Source organism: Saimiri boliviensis, chromosome 4 (assembly GCF_048565385.1).
Source record: "Saimiri boliviensis isolate mSaiBol1 chromosome 4, mSaiBol1.pri, whole genome shotgun sequence".
NCBI lineage: Eukaryota > Metazoa > Chordata > Mammalia > Primates > Cebidae > Saimiri > Saimiri boliviensis.
In genome coordinates, this window is record NC_133452.1 from 16,045,322 (window position 1) to 16,062,395 (window position 17,074).

Consider the following 17,074-nt stretch of genomic DNA (forward strand, 5'->3'; position numbering starts at 1 on the left):
TCCCCTTAGATGCAATATGGATTTTTATTTACTATCTTTCCTGAGAGAGGCAACTTCAAAAACTTCTATTTGGCCTCTCTCTATTTGGCTTGCGATTGCTATTATTGGTCAAAGAACCAATACGAGAGTTCTTCCGACTGCTAGGTCTGGCTGTTCCAATTATACATTTAGAAACCAGTGAGAACATGGGTAATTTATTTCTTGACTTCTGTATGCCCCTACCTTAACACAGAGGCCGTGATATTTTTGGAGTAGTTCCTGGGAAGCAGGAACAATTTGGCCACTGTATTCAATTTTCCTTGAAAGATTTATGTATTTCCCTTCCCTACTGTACCAAAATAAATTGTTATAGGTTACTTTGGGAAAGACTAGGGGAATTGCTTGTATCTTGTCTCATGGTATATTAGTTCATTTTTGCACCACTGTGAAGACAGATCCAAAACTGGGTAATTTATAAAGAAAAGAGATTTGGTTGACTCACAGTTCCAAATGGCTGGGGAGACCTCAGAAAACTTACAATCATGGCAGAAGGGGAAGCAAACATGCCCTTCTTCCCATGGCAGCAGGAGAGAGAAGTACAGAGCAAAGGTGGCGGAAGTCTCTTATAAAACCATCAGATCTTGTGAGAACACACTCACTATCACAAGAACAGCATGGGGGTAACCATCTCCATGATTCAATTACCTCCCCCACATCCCTCCCATGACATTTGAAACTGTGGGAACTACAATTCAAGATGAGGTCTGGGTGGGGACTCATAGCCTAACCATGTCACATGCGGTGTTCAAATCATCTTTCTCATGAGAAACAGCCTCTTCTTGAGGGTTAGGTCTAGAAACGGAACAAGTGATTGTGACTTTCTTTTGAGGCAGCTGACCTCGCCCTTCTGCACATCCATTCTGGACCGTGTGTGTGTGTGTGTGTGTGTGTGTGTGTGTGTGTGTGTGTGGCAATCTCCCAAGATCCCTGTGGTTGGTCCCATATGGTCAAGGCTCCAGGTTGCCATTCCAGCCTCGTGCCTATGACAGTAGTTCTGAATACCTTGCTTATGACTATCAAGTGCTACCATCTGGCCTCTACTACTCCAGAGTTCTGTCATCCCCATTGCTTCTAGATAGTTATTTTCCCTCACAGCATCCCCTACTGACAACAGGACAGTCACCACAAGCTCTTTAATGATGCTATAGCCCCTCACCAGCACATCCCAATTGCTTTGGCAAATTATGTCCCATCAAGGCACGTTATCTGCTAGTGGGTTTCCTGCTCTTATAATTCAATTTATTTAGTTATTCCCCTACTTCTCTGGACACTTACATCCCTCTCTCCACAATCCGCCTGGCAGTTCTGACATCCTGTCTTCATTAAATTTGGAATATCATTTTCCGGGCTTTCAAGGAGGGCCATTTCAGCAGCGTATTAGTCTCCCAGGACTCTTTCCCCAGTACGAATTCATGCGGCAGACAACAGGGATCGTATATGAAGCCTATACTAATAACGTCTTCCTTGTCTTGCTTGATATTTCGTCCTTGCTCCCTTTGATCCAACCTTCAGTATTTACTCCTGGTTCCTGCCAGTGAGTCAGAAAGTTCTGCAGTTATTTGATATATATATAAGTGCCTGCCTCCTTTAGTCAGACTAGCCCTTCCCCCATTGGCTAATACTGATTGGTCCTACTGACAAATCGGGCAGCCAAGATGGGGAAATTAGAAGAGAGCCTAGCAAGGCCAGGCATTGTCTTATAAGGTCCCTGCCTTATGGGAATCCTCTGGGTAGTTTTCAAGCCTGGGGGCTTGGAGCCCTATATCCCAATAAGGAGGAGTCCACCTCTGTTGCAGAATCAGGCATCTCAGGTGAACCTGGGGGAATTCACATTTCTCAAGCTTCTTTTTTTTTTTTTGAGATGGAGTTTCACTCTTGCCACCCAGACTGGAGTGCAATGGCGTGATCTCAGCTCACTGTAACCTCTACCTCCCGGGTTCAAGCGATTCTCCTGTCTCAGCCTCCCACGTAGATGGGATTACAGGCATGTGTCACCACGCCCAGCTAATTTTTTTGTATTTTTAGTAGAAACAAGATACACAGGGGTTTCACTATGTTGGCCAGGCTGGTCTCGAACTCCTGACCTCAGGCGATCCACCTGCCTTGGCCTCCCAAAGTACTGGGATGACAGGTGTGAGCCACTGCGCCCAGCCTTCTCAAGCTTCTTTACCCACGCATCCCCATTCTGAGTCGCAGGGCCTTGTCCTGTCCTTGTTACAATCCTGACTTTGACACTGAAAGACTGGCCAAGGCCAAGAGTTTAACCTTCTTTGAAATTCTGCCACTCTTGTACCTAATTTTCAACTCTTTCTGCCTTTGGACTACAGAAGATTACTATTAATCATTTGTATCTCTCTCAATGTTGCCCAAAGAGCAACTCTCTAACACTCTGCTTTAAATTGTTAACAGACTGGAGCCTGTTATCTCAGCCGGTTCCTCTCTTTGAGGCATCCATGGCACTCAGAGTCTGCTTTCCCCACAACTGTCAAACACCAGAGACACTGTCCTGGCTGGTTCGCTCTCCTCCTCCCATGTATTGCCTGAGTTCACGGCAGGTAAAACCTCAACAACCACAGACCACAGGAGGTGTGGTCCCCACTGCCATGCCGCTGGCTCTGCAACCAAGCAGCATCCACCTCTCTAATTCTATCCTTAGAGTCTGCATTCTGCAACCTCCCAGTACTAACCGTCTTGGGCTGGGAAGCAAAGCCTGAGAAACAGAGTCTTGGGAAAGTGATTTACTGAAGGAATGCTTTCAGAAGGGAGTGAGGGAAGCAAGATAGGACAAGGGGGTGGGGAAGCTAGGCAAAGCTGTGACCTCAGCCGTGGACCAGGTTCAGCCTGGTCCCTGGGGGAAGCCCTGGAGCACGTATCCTACCACAAAATTGCTTCTGTTCTGAGACAAGGGCAAGAGAGGGGCAGGGCTTTTTGCACTACGTCAGTCAGTCTTTGTTTGTGGCGGCCATGGTTGGGGATGGGAAGCATAACCTCCTGACCTGAGTGGCTTTCATGTAGCTTAGGGAAATTTTCTGGAAAAGGAACATGCTATTAGCCTCAAAAATTCATAGCCACTGGGGAATGAAAGCTCCGGCCAGGTAAAGGGATCTGGGCAGGGCATCAGCAACATCCACAGCAAGAACCTTTGGCAGGAAGACAGTAATGTGCTACATATCCAAGCACCCTGTTTGCCTGGGAATTCTGTCCCTTGCCCACACCTCCTACTTTGGCTAGAACTGCCAAGATATGCTCAGAAGAGACTTCAGGGTTGATATTGTGTTTATGCCTTCCTAGAACACATGACTGGAAAAACAAGCAGATTGGCATCAAGGAATTAGTTGTAAATCCAGGTTGCTTTGCTCGTTTGAAGATAAATAACAAATAGGGGGTCAGGTGTGGTGGCTCACCCCTGCAGTCCCAGCACATTGGGAGCCCAAGGTGGGTGATTGCTTGAGGCCAAAAGTTTGAGGCCAGCCTGGGATACATGGTGAAACCCCATCTCTGCAAAAACACCAAAAAGTTAGCTGGGTGTGGTGGTGCACCTCTGTAATCCCAGCTACTCATGAAGCTGAGGCACAAGAATTCTTTGACTCTGGGAGGCAGAGGTTGCAGCTAGCCAAGATCACGCCACTGCACTCCAACCTGAGAGACAGAGTGAGACTTCGTCAAAAAAAGAGAAAGAAATAACAAATCTAATGTCCAGGTTGTGGTTTACGCAGGTCAGAAACTATGGAAATTCTGTATTTATCCCTGCATTTCACCAACAATATCCATTCAGAAAAGCACCCTCATGCTGTCTTGGGGAAAGAGGCTGCAGACTAGGTCAAATCCATCAGTCTGACATGATACCAAGCAGATCATAAACCTAAGATGTTAAGGCCTAAATTACCCTTTGCTTGACGATACTTGATTCTCAAAAGTAATTTTTTAATGCTTTGCCTTTAAATGCAGGTATCTTGGAAACCTGATTCTATAATTAAAACAATTAAAATATTGGCCCTGTTGCATCTGTACACACATAATTTTTTAGTTTTGTTTTTATTTTGTTTTATTTTTTGAGACCAGGTCTTGCTCTGTCACCTAGACTGCAATAGCATGATTATAAGCTCACTGTAGCCTCGAACTCTGGGATTCCAGGGATACTCCTGCCTCAGCATCTCAAGTAGCTGGGACTACATGCATGAGCCACCACACCCAGCTAATTTTTTTTTAAGAGACACGGTCTCGGCTGGGCACAGTGGCTCATGCCTGTAATCCCAGCACTTTGGGAGGCCAAAGCGGGCAGATCATAAGGTCAGGAGATTGAGACCATTCTGGTCAACATGGTGAAACACTCTCTCTATTAAAAATATAAAAATTAGCTGGGCATGATGGTGGGTGCCTGTACTCCCAGCTATTCAGGAGGCTGAGGCAGGAGAAACACTTGAACTAGGGAGTTGGAGGTTGCAGTGAGCTGAGAATGTGCCACTGCACTCCAGCCTGGTGACAAGAGTGAGACTCTGTCTCAAAGAAAGAAAAAAAAAATGTTGCTGAACCTTATTTGCTAATATTTTGTTAAGAAGTTTCACTTTTATATTCAGGATGGATATTGGTCTGTAAATTTTTTTGGCACTGTCTTTATCTGGTTTGAGTATCTATATAACAGTAGCTTTGAAAGTAAATTGGGAAGTATTCTCTTCTGTTTTCTAAAAGAGATTGTGTAGAATTGATGCTAAATTGATGTTAATTTTTTTAAATTCTTTTCTTTCTTTTTTTCTTTTTTCTTTTTTTCTTTTCTTTTCTTTTTTTTTTTTTTTTTTTTTTTTTGAGATGGAGTCTCTCTCTATTGCCCAGGCTAGAGTACAGTGGTACAATCTCAGCTCACTGCAGCCTCTGCCTACCAGGTTCAAGCAATTCTCCTGCCTCAGCCTCCCAAGCAGCTGGGACTATAGACACGTGCTGTGATGCCCTGCTAGTTTTTTTGTATTTTTAGTAGAGATGGGGTTTTACTATATTGGCCAGGCTGGTCTCAAACTCCTGACCTCATGATCTGTCAGCCTCGACCTCCCAAAGTGCTGGGATTACAGGTGTAAGCCACTGTGCCCAGCTATTAATTCTTCTTTAAATATTTGATAGAGGCATTCAGTGAAATTATCTGAGCTTGGAGACATCTTCTCTGACAATTTTAACATAAATGCTATTTCCTTAATACTTATAAGGGTATTCAAATTATCTATTTCATATTGGGTGACTTGTGGTAGTTTATGATTTTTGAAGAATTGGTTCATTTTATATAAGTTGCTAAATTTCTTTTTGTTGAATTAATTATCTATAGTATCTCTTTATTATCCTTTTGATATCTGCAGGTCTGTACTGAAAACACTTGTTTTGCTTCTTATTTCTTATATTGGTGATTTGTGTCCTTCCCCCTCCCCCTCCCCACCCGTCTCTCTGTCAGTCTTGCTAAAGGGTTGCCAATTTTATTGCTTTTGTCAGATACCTGCCTTTTTATTTTAGTGATTTTCTCTGTTGTATTTCTGTTTTCAGTTGTGTGTGTGTGTGTGTGGTATTTTGTAGTAGAAGTAGGGAAAAGTGTATCTACTCCATCTTTCCAGAAGTAGAAATTCCGGAGTCTTGTTTTAGGACCAAACTTGCCCTTTTAAAGTGAGATTAATCCCACTTGTTAGGGTGAAGTCCTCATAGCCCAATCACCCCTTAAAAGTCCTACCTCTCAACACTGTAACAAAGGCAACTAAATGTTAACATGGGAATTTTTGAAGGGGAAAAATGTTCAAACATAGCATTCATCTCTCTCCAAACTCCCTTCCCAGTAGTTTATACAAGAGAAGGCAATTTAGGTTCTTATACTTCACTCTATTGTTTTGTTACTTACTCTTTATTTCCTATCTTTCTTGTCCTGAAGAAGAATAAATTCATTGTCAAATCACATCATGACTAATAATTTTAATAAATGTAGATGAATAATTCTAACAAATGTAGATAAAGATGTAATTTGATTCTTTGTCAAATTACATCATGAATAATAATTTTAATTAATGTAGATGAAGAAGAGAGGATTGTGTTCTGTAGTGATCAAGGAGGGCTTCATGGAGGAGATGAGGTTTAAGCTGCATTTGGAGATATTGGTATAGACAGAGCAAGAGTGAGAGAAGGACTAGGTATGCTAGTCTTAGGTACAGTGGGACAGAGGAGTGAACTCAGAAAAATACCAGGTGTATTAATAGACACATGTTAAATACAGTGAAATCCAAATTTCTCTTCAAAGAATCAGTATGCCAGTATGTTCAGTTTCTGTGTTCTTTGTTCTCCATTTTAAAGTTTAACTTCCTCATTCTCTTCATTTCCTTGCCCTTAGTTTCAGTAAACAACTTTCTTGCTAGCTTTAATCAGTAGTTCACATCTGTTCCCCTGGTCACCTGCTCTGACCTGAGTCACCTTTAGTTACCTGTTCTGTAGCTGTCTTTCCTGCCAAAACTGCTCAACCCACCAGTCTGGCTTGTACCCTTGATCTCTTTAAAATAGCTTATTGGAATTAGCTTAGACTGTGCAGTCCAACCAATAGGGGAATGACTCAGCAGTAGGGACTACCTGTGTTAGGGGTAAGAACCCCTTCCCCTCCCTCGTTCAGGTGTGCTCCTGCCATTGCTGCATTCATGAGACACACCTTTCTATAGAAGTAATAATTGCCTTGCTGAGAAAATTTATGTTCAAGTGCTTTTTCTTGAACACATGTTAGAAAATTTGCTTCTAACTCATATAAGCAGTTTGGCTTACTGTGGAAAAGCAATCAAAATAATATTAAAGTACTTTTCATTAAACACATATTACATCTGTGCATTTGTGTGCATATACATATGTCTATATTAGTGACCATTTTTTTTCTTATATGTTAGAAATTAGACTCTATTAGTCTGGCTGGAGTTCTTCTACTCCAGGCAGAGAATGTCCAGGGAGTTCAAAGCACTCTCCAATTGGTACAGAAGCTGGAAGAATTGTGAGAAGGAAGTGGTTCTCCCTTAGGATTCGGCTAGGTCACAGCTATTTGATGGAATTGGGGGAAACTTAGATGAGGCTGGATTAGAGAATGAGAGGAGTAGCAGAGGCCAGGGACTGCAAGGCTAGAAAACCAATTGTTAATGGTGGAAGTTATCTGAGTTCTTAGAGGTGAATCTGTGCAAGTCTACAGCAAGTTAAATTCTTGCTTTCTTAGTAGAAAGAATTAGACTGAGGGGTGTAAGGCAGAAAAAGAGACTGAGGCAAGTTTCAGAGCAGGAGAAAGGGTTTCTTAAAAAGCTTTAGAGCAGGGATGAAAGAGAGGAAAGTACACTTGGAAGAGGCCCAGGAAGGTGACTTGAAGGACAAGTGCCCCGTTTGACCTTGGACCTAGGATTCTTCCCTTAGGGTAAGCTGCCCACACGTGCAGTGGCCTACTAGTCCCTGGGTGGCAGGTGTACACAGTGTGTGTACTGCAGTTATAAACATGCTTGCCTGAGGTGTTCTCCCATTTTCTGGTGGAATGTCCATGGAAAGTCATACTGAAGCAGGAGTGGCCGCGAGAAACAGACCTCTTGGATGCTGAACTAGGAAGAAAGAGGTGATTTATTTTGGCTGGGAGCAAGGCAACATATTTGTCTAATACTCAAGCTTATCCAGCAAAGAGAAGCTCTGCCTTTATATAGGCTTACAACTCTAGACATTACATGTGAAAGGATCTTGGGTTTACAGACTTAGAAATTACATGTGAAAGGGTCTTGGTCAATGGAGGAGGAGTGAGGTGGAAGCTTGATCTTGTTTAAGCAAAAACAATGCCTCTGAAGAGATTCCCCCATACTGTGCCTGCCATCTATAGGAAGATGATTAAGGAGGTGGCAGTTGGCCAGGCTTTTCTTCTATTGAAATGCAGTGTGGCAGAAGGGGGAGGTGATCTTAGGTACTTGGGTCTCTTTCCTCAAGACTTCACCATTTTGCCTCTTAATGTGCATGCTTGAGCCCACTCACTCAATTCCTGGGATCTTATTGTAAGCTGCTGTTGACCAATTTCAGTTGTTATTATCTGTGGGGAAATTGCTTCACTCTGGTGCTGGCTGTGACCTATTGTTATTTTAGAGAGGCAGTGTGACAACTGCTTGACCATACCTGACTTTTCTGGTGGGGTTTGGGGGAGCCCTTTCCTGCCCTGCTCATGCCTGACCTACTGTAACACAAGCTACCTACTGTAACACAAGCCCCATAGAGAGGGTCAGAGGTTGGAGGGGACAGATGACAGGTCCAGAGTGTGAGAGTTGGGCTGTTTGCATCTTTTCCGCCTTTCAAATGCTTGAGAACTCAGGAGAGGGCAAATCAGTGATGATACCAGTATCTCAGATCTACTAGGAACCTCTTGTGTAAAACTTGGTCATGAGAGACACAAGGTGAGGCAGGAACTGAGGCTTGTGGATTGGGAGATGTGAAAGACAAATATTCTGGGCCCCCAAAATCACTAAGCTAAAAGGAAAATTTAGGTTGGGAACTGCGTAGGGCAAACCTGCTCCTATTCTATTCAGTCATCCCTCTGCTTATTGAGATAAATGCATATCGGATTGTCCCCTTTGGGAAGGCTAATAGAAACTCAAAAGAATGCAACAGTTTGTCTCTCACCTACCTGTGACTTGGATGCCCCTTCGAGTCATCTCACCCTTCTGGACTGAACTAATGTTCATCTTACTGAAAGGGAGATCCAGGCATCTCAGATCAACTTCCCTTTTTCTAAGACTGTAAACTTCCCCTTTTCATTCCTAAGATTGTGAACCAAGCCCTTTTCATATGTAATTCCTAAGACTGTAAACTGAGACCCTTTTCATATGTTAAGCTCTAAACCTAAGATTCTTCCGCATGTAACATCTAAAGTATAAGCCTATATAAAGAAGGAACCTTCCTTTGTTAGAGGAGCTTGGATATTAGGCAAATATACCATCTTGCTCCCGGCTGAATAGACTCCTTCCTCCAATATTCAGTGTCTGAGAGATCTGTTTCCCGCGGCCGGTCCTGCAACATTACATACGTTGATTAATGTCCGATGTCTCCCTAAAACGTATGAAACCAAGTTTTGCTCTGACCACCTTGGGCACGTGCCTTAGGACCTCCTCGAGGCCATGTCACTGGTGTGCGTCCTCAACCTTTGCAAAATAAACTTGATAAATTAGCTGAGACTCAAATTTTGGGGCTTCACAGAGAGTTCTGCCGTACTTCAGACCAACTTCAGACCACAGGGCTGCTGCGAATTCCACCAGCCCCACCCCCATCAAGGCCTCCAAGAGGAAATAATGTGGGAGGAAATTAATGGAGAGGATTGGAGTTTTGGCATGATGATCTAGGGGATAGAGCACTGAGACTTAGGGGTAAGCCAACCGTAAGAATATTTATACTCACCAGCTGGTAAAGACTGGGATAAGTGGGTAATTTACAGCATTAACACATGCTGTCCATGTACCGAGCATCAGGGAAGGTGCTTTATGTACATTAACTCTTTTATGTGAGGTGGGGTTAATCTTTCCTATGAAAGAAAACTAAACCCAGGCTCAGAGTAGTTAAATGCATTGCCCAAAATCATGCATCCAGTAAGAGTTAGGGTGGATCTGATTCCAGTTTGAGAGTGACAAACCTTAACCATGAGAACACCAGGGAGTGAAAGTTCCGGTTTTGCTTTGGCTCCATGACTGAGGCTCTGATCAAACTGTAAGTCTAGTACTGAAGAGCTGGGCCCATGCATGAGGCATTCATTCAGTCTTGCTTCCACAGCATCTAGTACTGGTCTCAAATGGACATGTGACAAGCAACTCTTGAATTGACTTGGCCACATTAAAAACAGCATCTGAGTAGTTAAGGAGTGGCCAATAGGATGCAGTCTGTAGGAAGTTTGCAGAAAGGGCATCTTCTCCTGCCAGGCCATCAATAAGGTGGGGAGTGCAGGCAGTGTGCCCTCTGTGGGTTGACCTGTACATCTATAATTAATGATAGCCTCCTTTTGCCCTATCTGGAGCTGCATATGATTCTTGGAAGGCTCATCTGCAAATAGTGTTGTACTAGCCTGAGCATAGAAAGTTAACACCAAGACAAAAGTATGCCAAATTGCAGGATCTTCATTGCCTGCAGCCATGGAGGGCTCATGTCTCTCCAACCCGTGGCCCCAAAAGGAGGGTGTTAAGACTTTTTATACCCGTAAATCCACCTGGGGAGTGAGGGTGAGGGGCAGGGGTGGGGGTGAGGGGCTTTAGAGGTTCTGAGGGCTAGTGGATTTTGTAAATCACTCCTGGGTGGAGATAAGGGTGAGGGGCTCCAGAAATTCCAGTGGATTCCTGGGCGAAGATGAGGGTGAGGGGCTCCGGACTCTCTGAGGGCCAGGGGACTTTTTGACATTCTTATTGTTACTTAAATGGTTCACAAAAGTCAAGATTAGCATTTGTTTAGACATTGTCTGGGTTGGGTAGAAATTACAGTCCTTAATTACTTACTCACATTTAGGTTCCAACAGAAAGCTGAGGTATAGTTGAGGTATGCAGTTTTGTGGGGCTTTTACCATGTCACAATAGCACCTCAAAAATACAGATGAGCAGGGAAGCTCACACCTGTAATCTCAGTACTTTGGGAGGCTGAGGTGGGTGGATCACCTGAAGTCAGGAGTTCAAGACCAGCCTGGCCAACATGGCAAAACCCCATCTCTACTAAAAATACAAAAATTAGGCTGGGCATGGTGGCTCATGCCCGTAATCCCAGCACTTTGGGAGGCAAAGGCGGGTGGATCATGAGGTAAATTGATCAAGACCATCCTGGTCAACAAGATGAAACCCCATCTCTACTAAAAAAAAAATACAAAAATTAGCTGGGCATGGTGGCACACGCCTATAGTCCCAGCTACTCGGGAGGCTGAGGCAGGAGAATTGCTTGAACTCGTGAGGTGGAGGTTGCAGTGAGCCAAGATGGCGCCATTGCACTCCAGCCTAGGTAACGAGAGAAACTCTGTCTCAAAAAAAAAAAAAAAAAAAAAAAAAAAAAAAAAAAAATTAGGTGTGGTGGCACATGCCTGTAATCCCAGCTAATCAGTAGGCTGAGGCAGGAGAATCACTTGAATCTGTGAGATGGAGGTTACAGTGAGCTGAGATAGTGCCACTGCACTCCAACCTGGGTGACAGAGTGAGACTCTGTCTCAAAAAAATAATAAAATAAAATAAATGGCTAAACTTTACATTATTCTTAAAGTTGATAAAATAAATCATAGGTCTGGGGAGTGTGTAAGCTTGAAAGTTGAAGAGTTCTAAAGTCTTAACTTCCCCTTGGGAAGATAAAAGCTGTGGTTCTTTTGTTGCGATAATGACAGACTTTTAGAGTCTATCTGTTTGCCTGACTCCCATTCACTGAATAAATGCTGGTAATTGCTAATTGCTTTGAGAAGAAAACTGACTCATAGCTTGAGAGTGACTTGCATATCAATGTTTCAGTCCCTCTGTGCTGGTTTTCTCAAAAGGGTGGGGGAGCTGGAGAGGGCAAGTTTGCTTCCTCAAAGGCTTTTGGCCTAGACTGATTCAACTGTGAGTTTTTTTTTTTTTTTTTTCCCCAAGAGATAACATCACCGGGAAATTTAAACTGTGGTCCAGGGAATTAATGTTTCTTTTTTCTAGTCATCTTGTTCTTCAGGTCATGTCTTCCATTTCATACATAGCAGAGAAGATAAAAAGCATTTGATCAAATTTCTAGCAAACTAGCTGTTAGGGGCTGATTTAAGTGGCTGCCCATACCCACCAGGGCCCTTAAGTGTCTTTCACTCTGATTGCTCCTCCAAAAATATTTTAGCCAATCACTGATTGATGGCTGAGTGTTAAGCCCAGCTGCAGCTGTAGTGATGGACTTTCTCTTTGTAAGGATAGCTATAAACTAAGAAGGTGCCTCTAGGCCCCACAGATCAAGGGCCTTTTCTGAGATGCTACAGACATGAGGTCCTGAAAGAACTGTTTTTGTTGATTGCTTCATCCTTGGGGCAGAAGAGCTGTTTTGCTTCAGCTTATTCTGGTTTTCTTATTTTCTGGTTTATGATGTGCTCCAGGATGAAACAAATTTTAAAGTCAAGAGATTTTTAAGGGGAGAATTCCAAGAGTTTTCAAAAGGGACATCATTTTAAGACACTCCAAAAGAGGACTATAACCCTCCTCTTGACCTCTCCAACGTTTGGTACACGTCTCATCCTATTCCCATCTTGTCTACCAGATGCTGATACCAGCGACACAAGTCAGGAATCATCCATTCCGGGAGGTATCCCTTTGTAATCTCTCAGTGGGGCCTCCTTACCTGCTGCCTCAACAGAGCTGATTTCTCAAGACTGGGGAATTGCAATAGGGAAAGAGTAAGTCAAGCAGAGCTGGCTGAGTGGGAGACCAGAGTTTTATTATTATTGTTATCTTATTATGGAGTTTCCGCTTGTTGCCCAGGCTGGAGTGCAGTGGTACAATCTTGGTTCACTGCAACCTCTGCCTCCTGGGTTCAAGAGATTCTCCTGCCTCAGCCTCCCAAGTAGCTGAGACTACAGATGCATGCAACTACGCCTGGCTAATTTTTGTATTTTTAGTAGATATGGGGTTTTACCATATTAACCAGGCTGTTCGTTAACTCCTGACCTCATGATCTGCCCACCTTTACCTCCCAAAGTGCTGGGATTACAGGCCTGAACCACTGTGCCTGGCTGAGATTTTATTATTACTCAAATCAGTCTCCCCAAATATTTGGTGTTATATGTAAATTTCTGATGCTGCAAAAGAAATAGCACTTGAATGTAAATTTCCTCAGCAAGGCACTTTACTTCTATAGAAGGTTGCAGCTCACAGATAGAACAAAGCTGAGCACACACCAGGACAAGGGAGGGGAAGGGGTTCTTATTCTTGACGGAGGTAGCCCCTACTGCTGTGTTTTTCCCCTATTGGCTAAGGTTAGGCTGCACAGTCAAGGCTAATTCCAATTGGCTATTTTAGAGACAGCAGGGGTACAAGCCAGAGTGGCAGGGTGGGTAGTTTGGAAGGAAGGATGGTTATGGGACAGGTCAGAGCAGGTAACCAGGGGTCAAAGCAGGTGACTGGAGCAGGTGACTGGGATGAGTCAGGATGGAGTAAGGGACTGGGGGAACAGATGTGAACTATTGATTAGAACTGATGGAAAAGGTTGTTTACTGAAACTACAAGGAAGTTAAATTTTAAAATGGAGAATTAAAGAGTAAGAGAGCTGAGCATACTGACATACTGATTCTTTGAAGACAAACTTGGAGTTCACTATATCTAACATTTGGGGATTGAAGTTTTTAAGGACAATTCGTTGGAGGGGACGGGCAGTGAATCAGGTAGTGCTGACTGGTTGGGTCAGAGGTGAAATCCTTTGATGTTCCAGTCTTCTTGTGCTGAGTCAATTCCTGGGTAGGGTCACAAAATCAGATGGGCTGGTTTCTCAATCTGAGTAGTGTCAGTGGATCCATCAAGTGTGGAGTCTGCAAAACATCTGAAGCATTCATCTTAGGAGCAGTTTAGGGAGGGTCAGAATCTTGTAGCCTTCAGTTACTTGACTCCTAAAGCATAATTTCTAATCTCGTGGCTAATGTTAGTAGTCTAGTTCCCAGGCAAAAAGGTTTGTTTTGGGAAAGGGTTGTTATCGTCTTTGTAACCTCTCAATGGGTTCACCCTACCCACTGCCTAGACTTTTGAACAAAGTCCTGAGGACCAGGTCCCACCTCCAGACACTTGCCTGACATAATTCATCTGGAGCATGTTCCAGATACTGGTATTTTTTATTTTAAAACGATCAGGTAATTCAACTGAATAGCTGGGCTGAGAATAACCTCTGTATGAAGGCATTCTAAAATATTAGCATTAAAATATTTAACTGTTAAAAAACTTGCTCATGCAAATTCTTCTTGTTGCAATGTCCCTCTTATCCTATCTATTGATTTTGGTTTCATCCTTACTTCTATTTTACCTGTGAAGTTTTCCAGACTGATTGTGGCTGAGATGGTGTTTCTTTCTGAACTTTCATGGTATATGTTTTAAACTATAAACTCTAAACTAAGTTCCTCCTAAAGTTAGTTCAGCCTATGCCCAGGAATGAACAGGACAGCTTGGAGGTTAGAGGAATGATGGAGTCATTTAAGTTGGACATTTTTCACTGTCTCAGTCATAATTTTGCAAAGGCAGTTTCACCTTGACATGCTCCTCCTGGCACACACAAAGGCAGAGATCGTTGTTCCTTCCATATGCTAAACCCAGAAAGCTGGCACATGATCCTCACCAGGAGGACTTTGAACAAAGTCCTGAGGACCAGGTCCCAGCTCCAGAAACTTGCCTGATATAATTCATCTGGAGCAGGTTCCAGACATTGATTTTTTTTAAATTTTAAAGCAATTAGGCGATTCAATTGATTAGCTGGGCTGAGAATAACCTCTGTATGAAGGCATTTTAAATATTAGCACTCAAATATTTAACGATTAAAAAACTGCATGACTTTTTTTTTTCTAAAAGCCTTCTGTATACTGTCTAATTTAATTCTCATGTCAATGATTAGAGATTTTGCAGAAGCAGAAACAAGCTCAGAGAGGTTAAGAATATGCTAGTAAGTAGAAGAGGTTATACCTGGTCAGTGTAACTTCAAAGCTCAGAATTTTAATTGCTATGGCAGACGCTGGTCTGATTTTCTTTGTTTTCTACTGGGCTCAGAACTACTTGAAGGGGAAGGCTGTGTTTTTTTTTTTTTTTTTTTTTTTTTTTTCCGTATCTCTATTTCCAGTGCTTGGCATTATGCCCCATGTTAGTTGGAAACAAATGAATACTGAATATTATTCATGAATGTGAGGATTCTTCAACAGAGAGTTGGGTCTTAGCCCTGAATTCTGGGTCTTCAGGGTTATTATGCTGTGTCTGGCTCATGCAAATTCTTCTTCCTTCTTCTCCTGTCCATTGATTTTGATTTCATACTCACTTCTATTTTACCTGTGAAGTTTTCCAGCCTAATTGTGGCTGAAATGGTGTTTCTTTCTGATCTTTCATGGTATATAAAACATGTATTATTTGACCCAGGACTGAATCTGTACCATTCTCTTGCTGTATGTGTAAAGACTGTACACTTTCATTTTGATCTGTAAGATCAAAAATTGGAGCAAGATTGTAAATATCACCAGAATCTTCTCTTTTGAATTTCTTAAAATTTCCAATGTGGCCCTGGTATAGAGTCCTTATGAATGGAATTCTGTTTATCTGTTAACTTTATTCTGTTAAATAAATTTAACAATTTATTGAATTGTAGAAAAATATTTCTAACTGGAAATAAAATTATTAACATCTATAACTGAGTACATAAAGGTTTATTTATTTAGTAATATAAAATAAGTTAGCCTTGCACAAGCATGCCACAGAAAGCAAGTATATTCAGAGGTAACAGATACATTTTAAAATAATAAATATACTCCTATCTTTTTCTTTCTCTTTATCACTGTACATAGATGTAATATTCTCTTTACATAGATGTAATATTCTCTTTATTCACTGTACATAGATGTAAAGAGAATATTACATCTATGTACAGTGATTAAAAAAACCTACTTTTCCAATCATGGACTTGTATTTCATAGACATTACACCTATATGCATGGGGAATAATTTTTGAAGGAAGTAGTGTAATGTGGAGGTTAAAAGTATAGTTTTGACATAATATATTAGACGGGCTACTGTGGGTAATGTGATCTCTCAGGCTTGGTTTCTTAATCTGTGAAATGGGCTGTTAGTATTACTGTCTAAGGTTCTGGTGAAGATTAAATGAGACACTAAATATCTTAATGCAACGACCATAATTTGCACTTGATGAATGTTCAGAATATCATTATTAAAATTTTTATTATCATTAAAAGGTTTAAAATGTGAGCTCCTTTCAAAGGCAATTTATATTCCCAAATAGCAGAAGGAATGTTTTTGGACAAGTTGGTGTGGACAGCTACCTATTACTCAGTTTGGCTCCTTTGTCACCCTTCCTTTGCAAGTCACATGTTGGAGTCCCTTCAAATCCCAGCTGCATCCACATTTTATAGGTAGTTCATAGAAAGCAGCTGCAAGTTTTCACCACTCTACCCTGTATTTGAACTAAAGGAGATACATATTTTTGTTGTACCTGCATTTCAGACTGTTTTGGGCACTGTCTATGGGGATGATGGGCCAGTGCAGGAGGAGGGCTAAGGAATCTAGCTGAGGGGCTGAGGGATTAGGTGGAATATGAGATCCCCCTGGCCATTCTAGAGAGAGAATTCTCAGGTGGGTATGAGAGATTTAGATAAGTTCAGTCTACAGAATCACTTAGATATATCTGATATCTCTTTCTAGATGATTCAGCTGAAATGGACACCATAGTTTTACAAGAAGAGTCAGGGACAGCCTAATACGATACACACATCCTCATAGGAGTTTCTCTTATTTCTTCTCCTCTCCATCCACTTTTGGCAGAGTGTCCTTCATATTAAATATTTAGCTTTGGAATGAAGCCATGGTGCAGTCAGGGAGGGGAGGGGCAGGAGAGTGGTTTGGAGAGATGGAGAAATGGAAGCCGTGGAAAACAGAGCTAGTGATAGGCTGTGGCACAGGTAGGGGTTTGCCTGTGATTCAACCATTTCCATGTGATCACCCAGGCCTCTCTGGGATATGATGTCTCAGCCTTACCAGAGTCACAACCAAATCACACCTTTATAGGTGCTAAATACTCGAGAGAGTTATTCCCCTAATGATTCTGTATGTAAGTCAAAATGGTGAAAATACTCAACACAGGTAAAGCACAGCAAGGTTTTGAGTTTAATATTTCCGATGATGCTTCTTTAGGGACTATTAAATATAAAATCCTTCAATTCTTTTCTCTCTATCTTGATGTTTTGGGTATACTTTCCTTTCAGAAAACACATAGGAATTTCAACGGGAAATTAGCAGCTTTGGCACTGCTGGGAGAACTAGGCTGTACTAGGAAAATGTTGAATGGTGCACACAGCTACTGCCTTCAT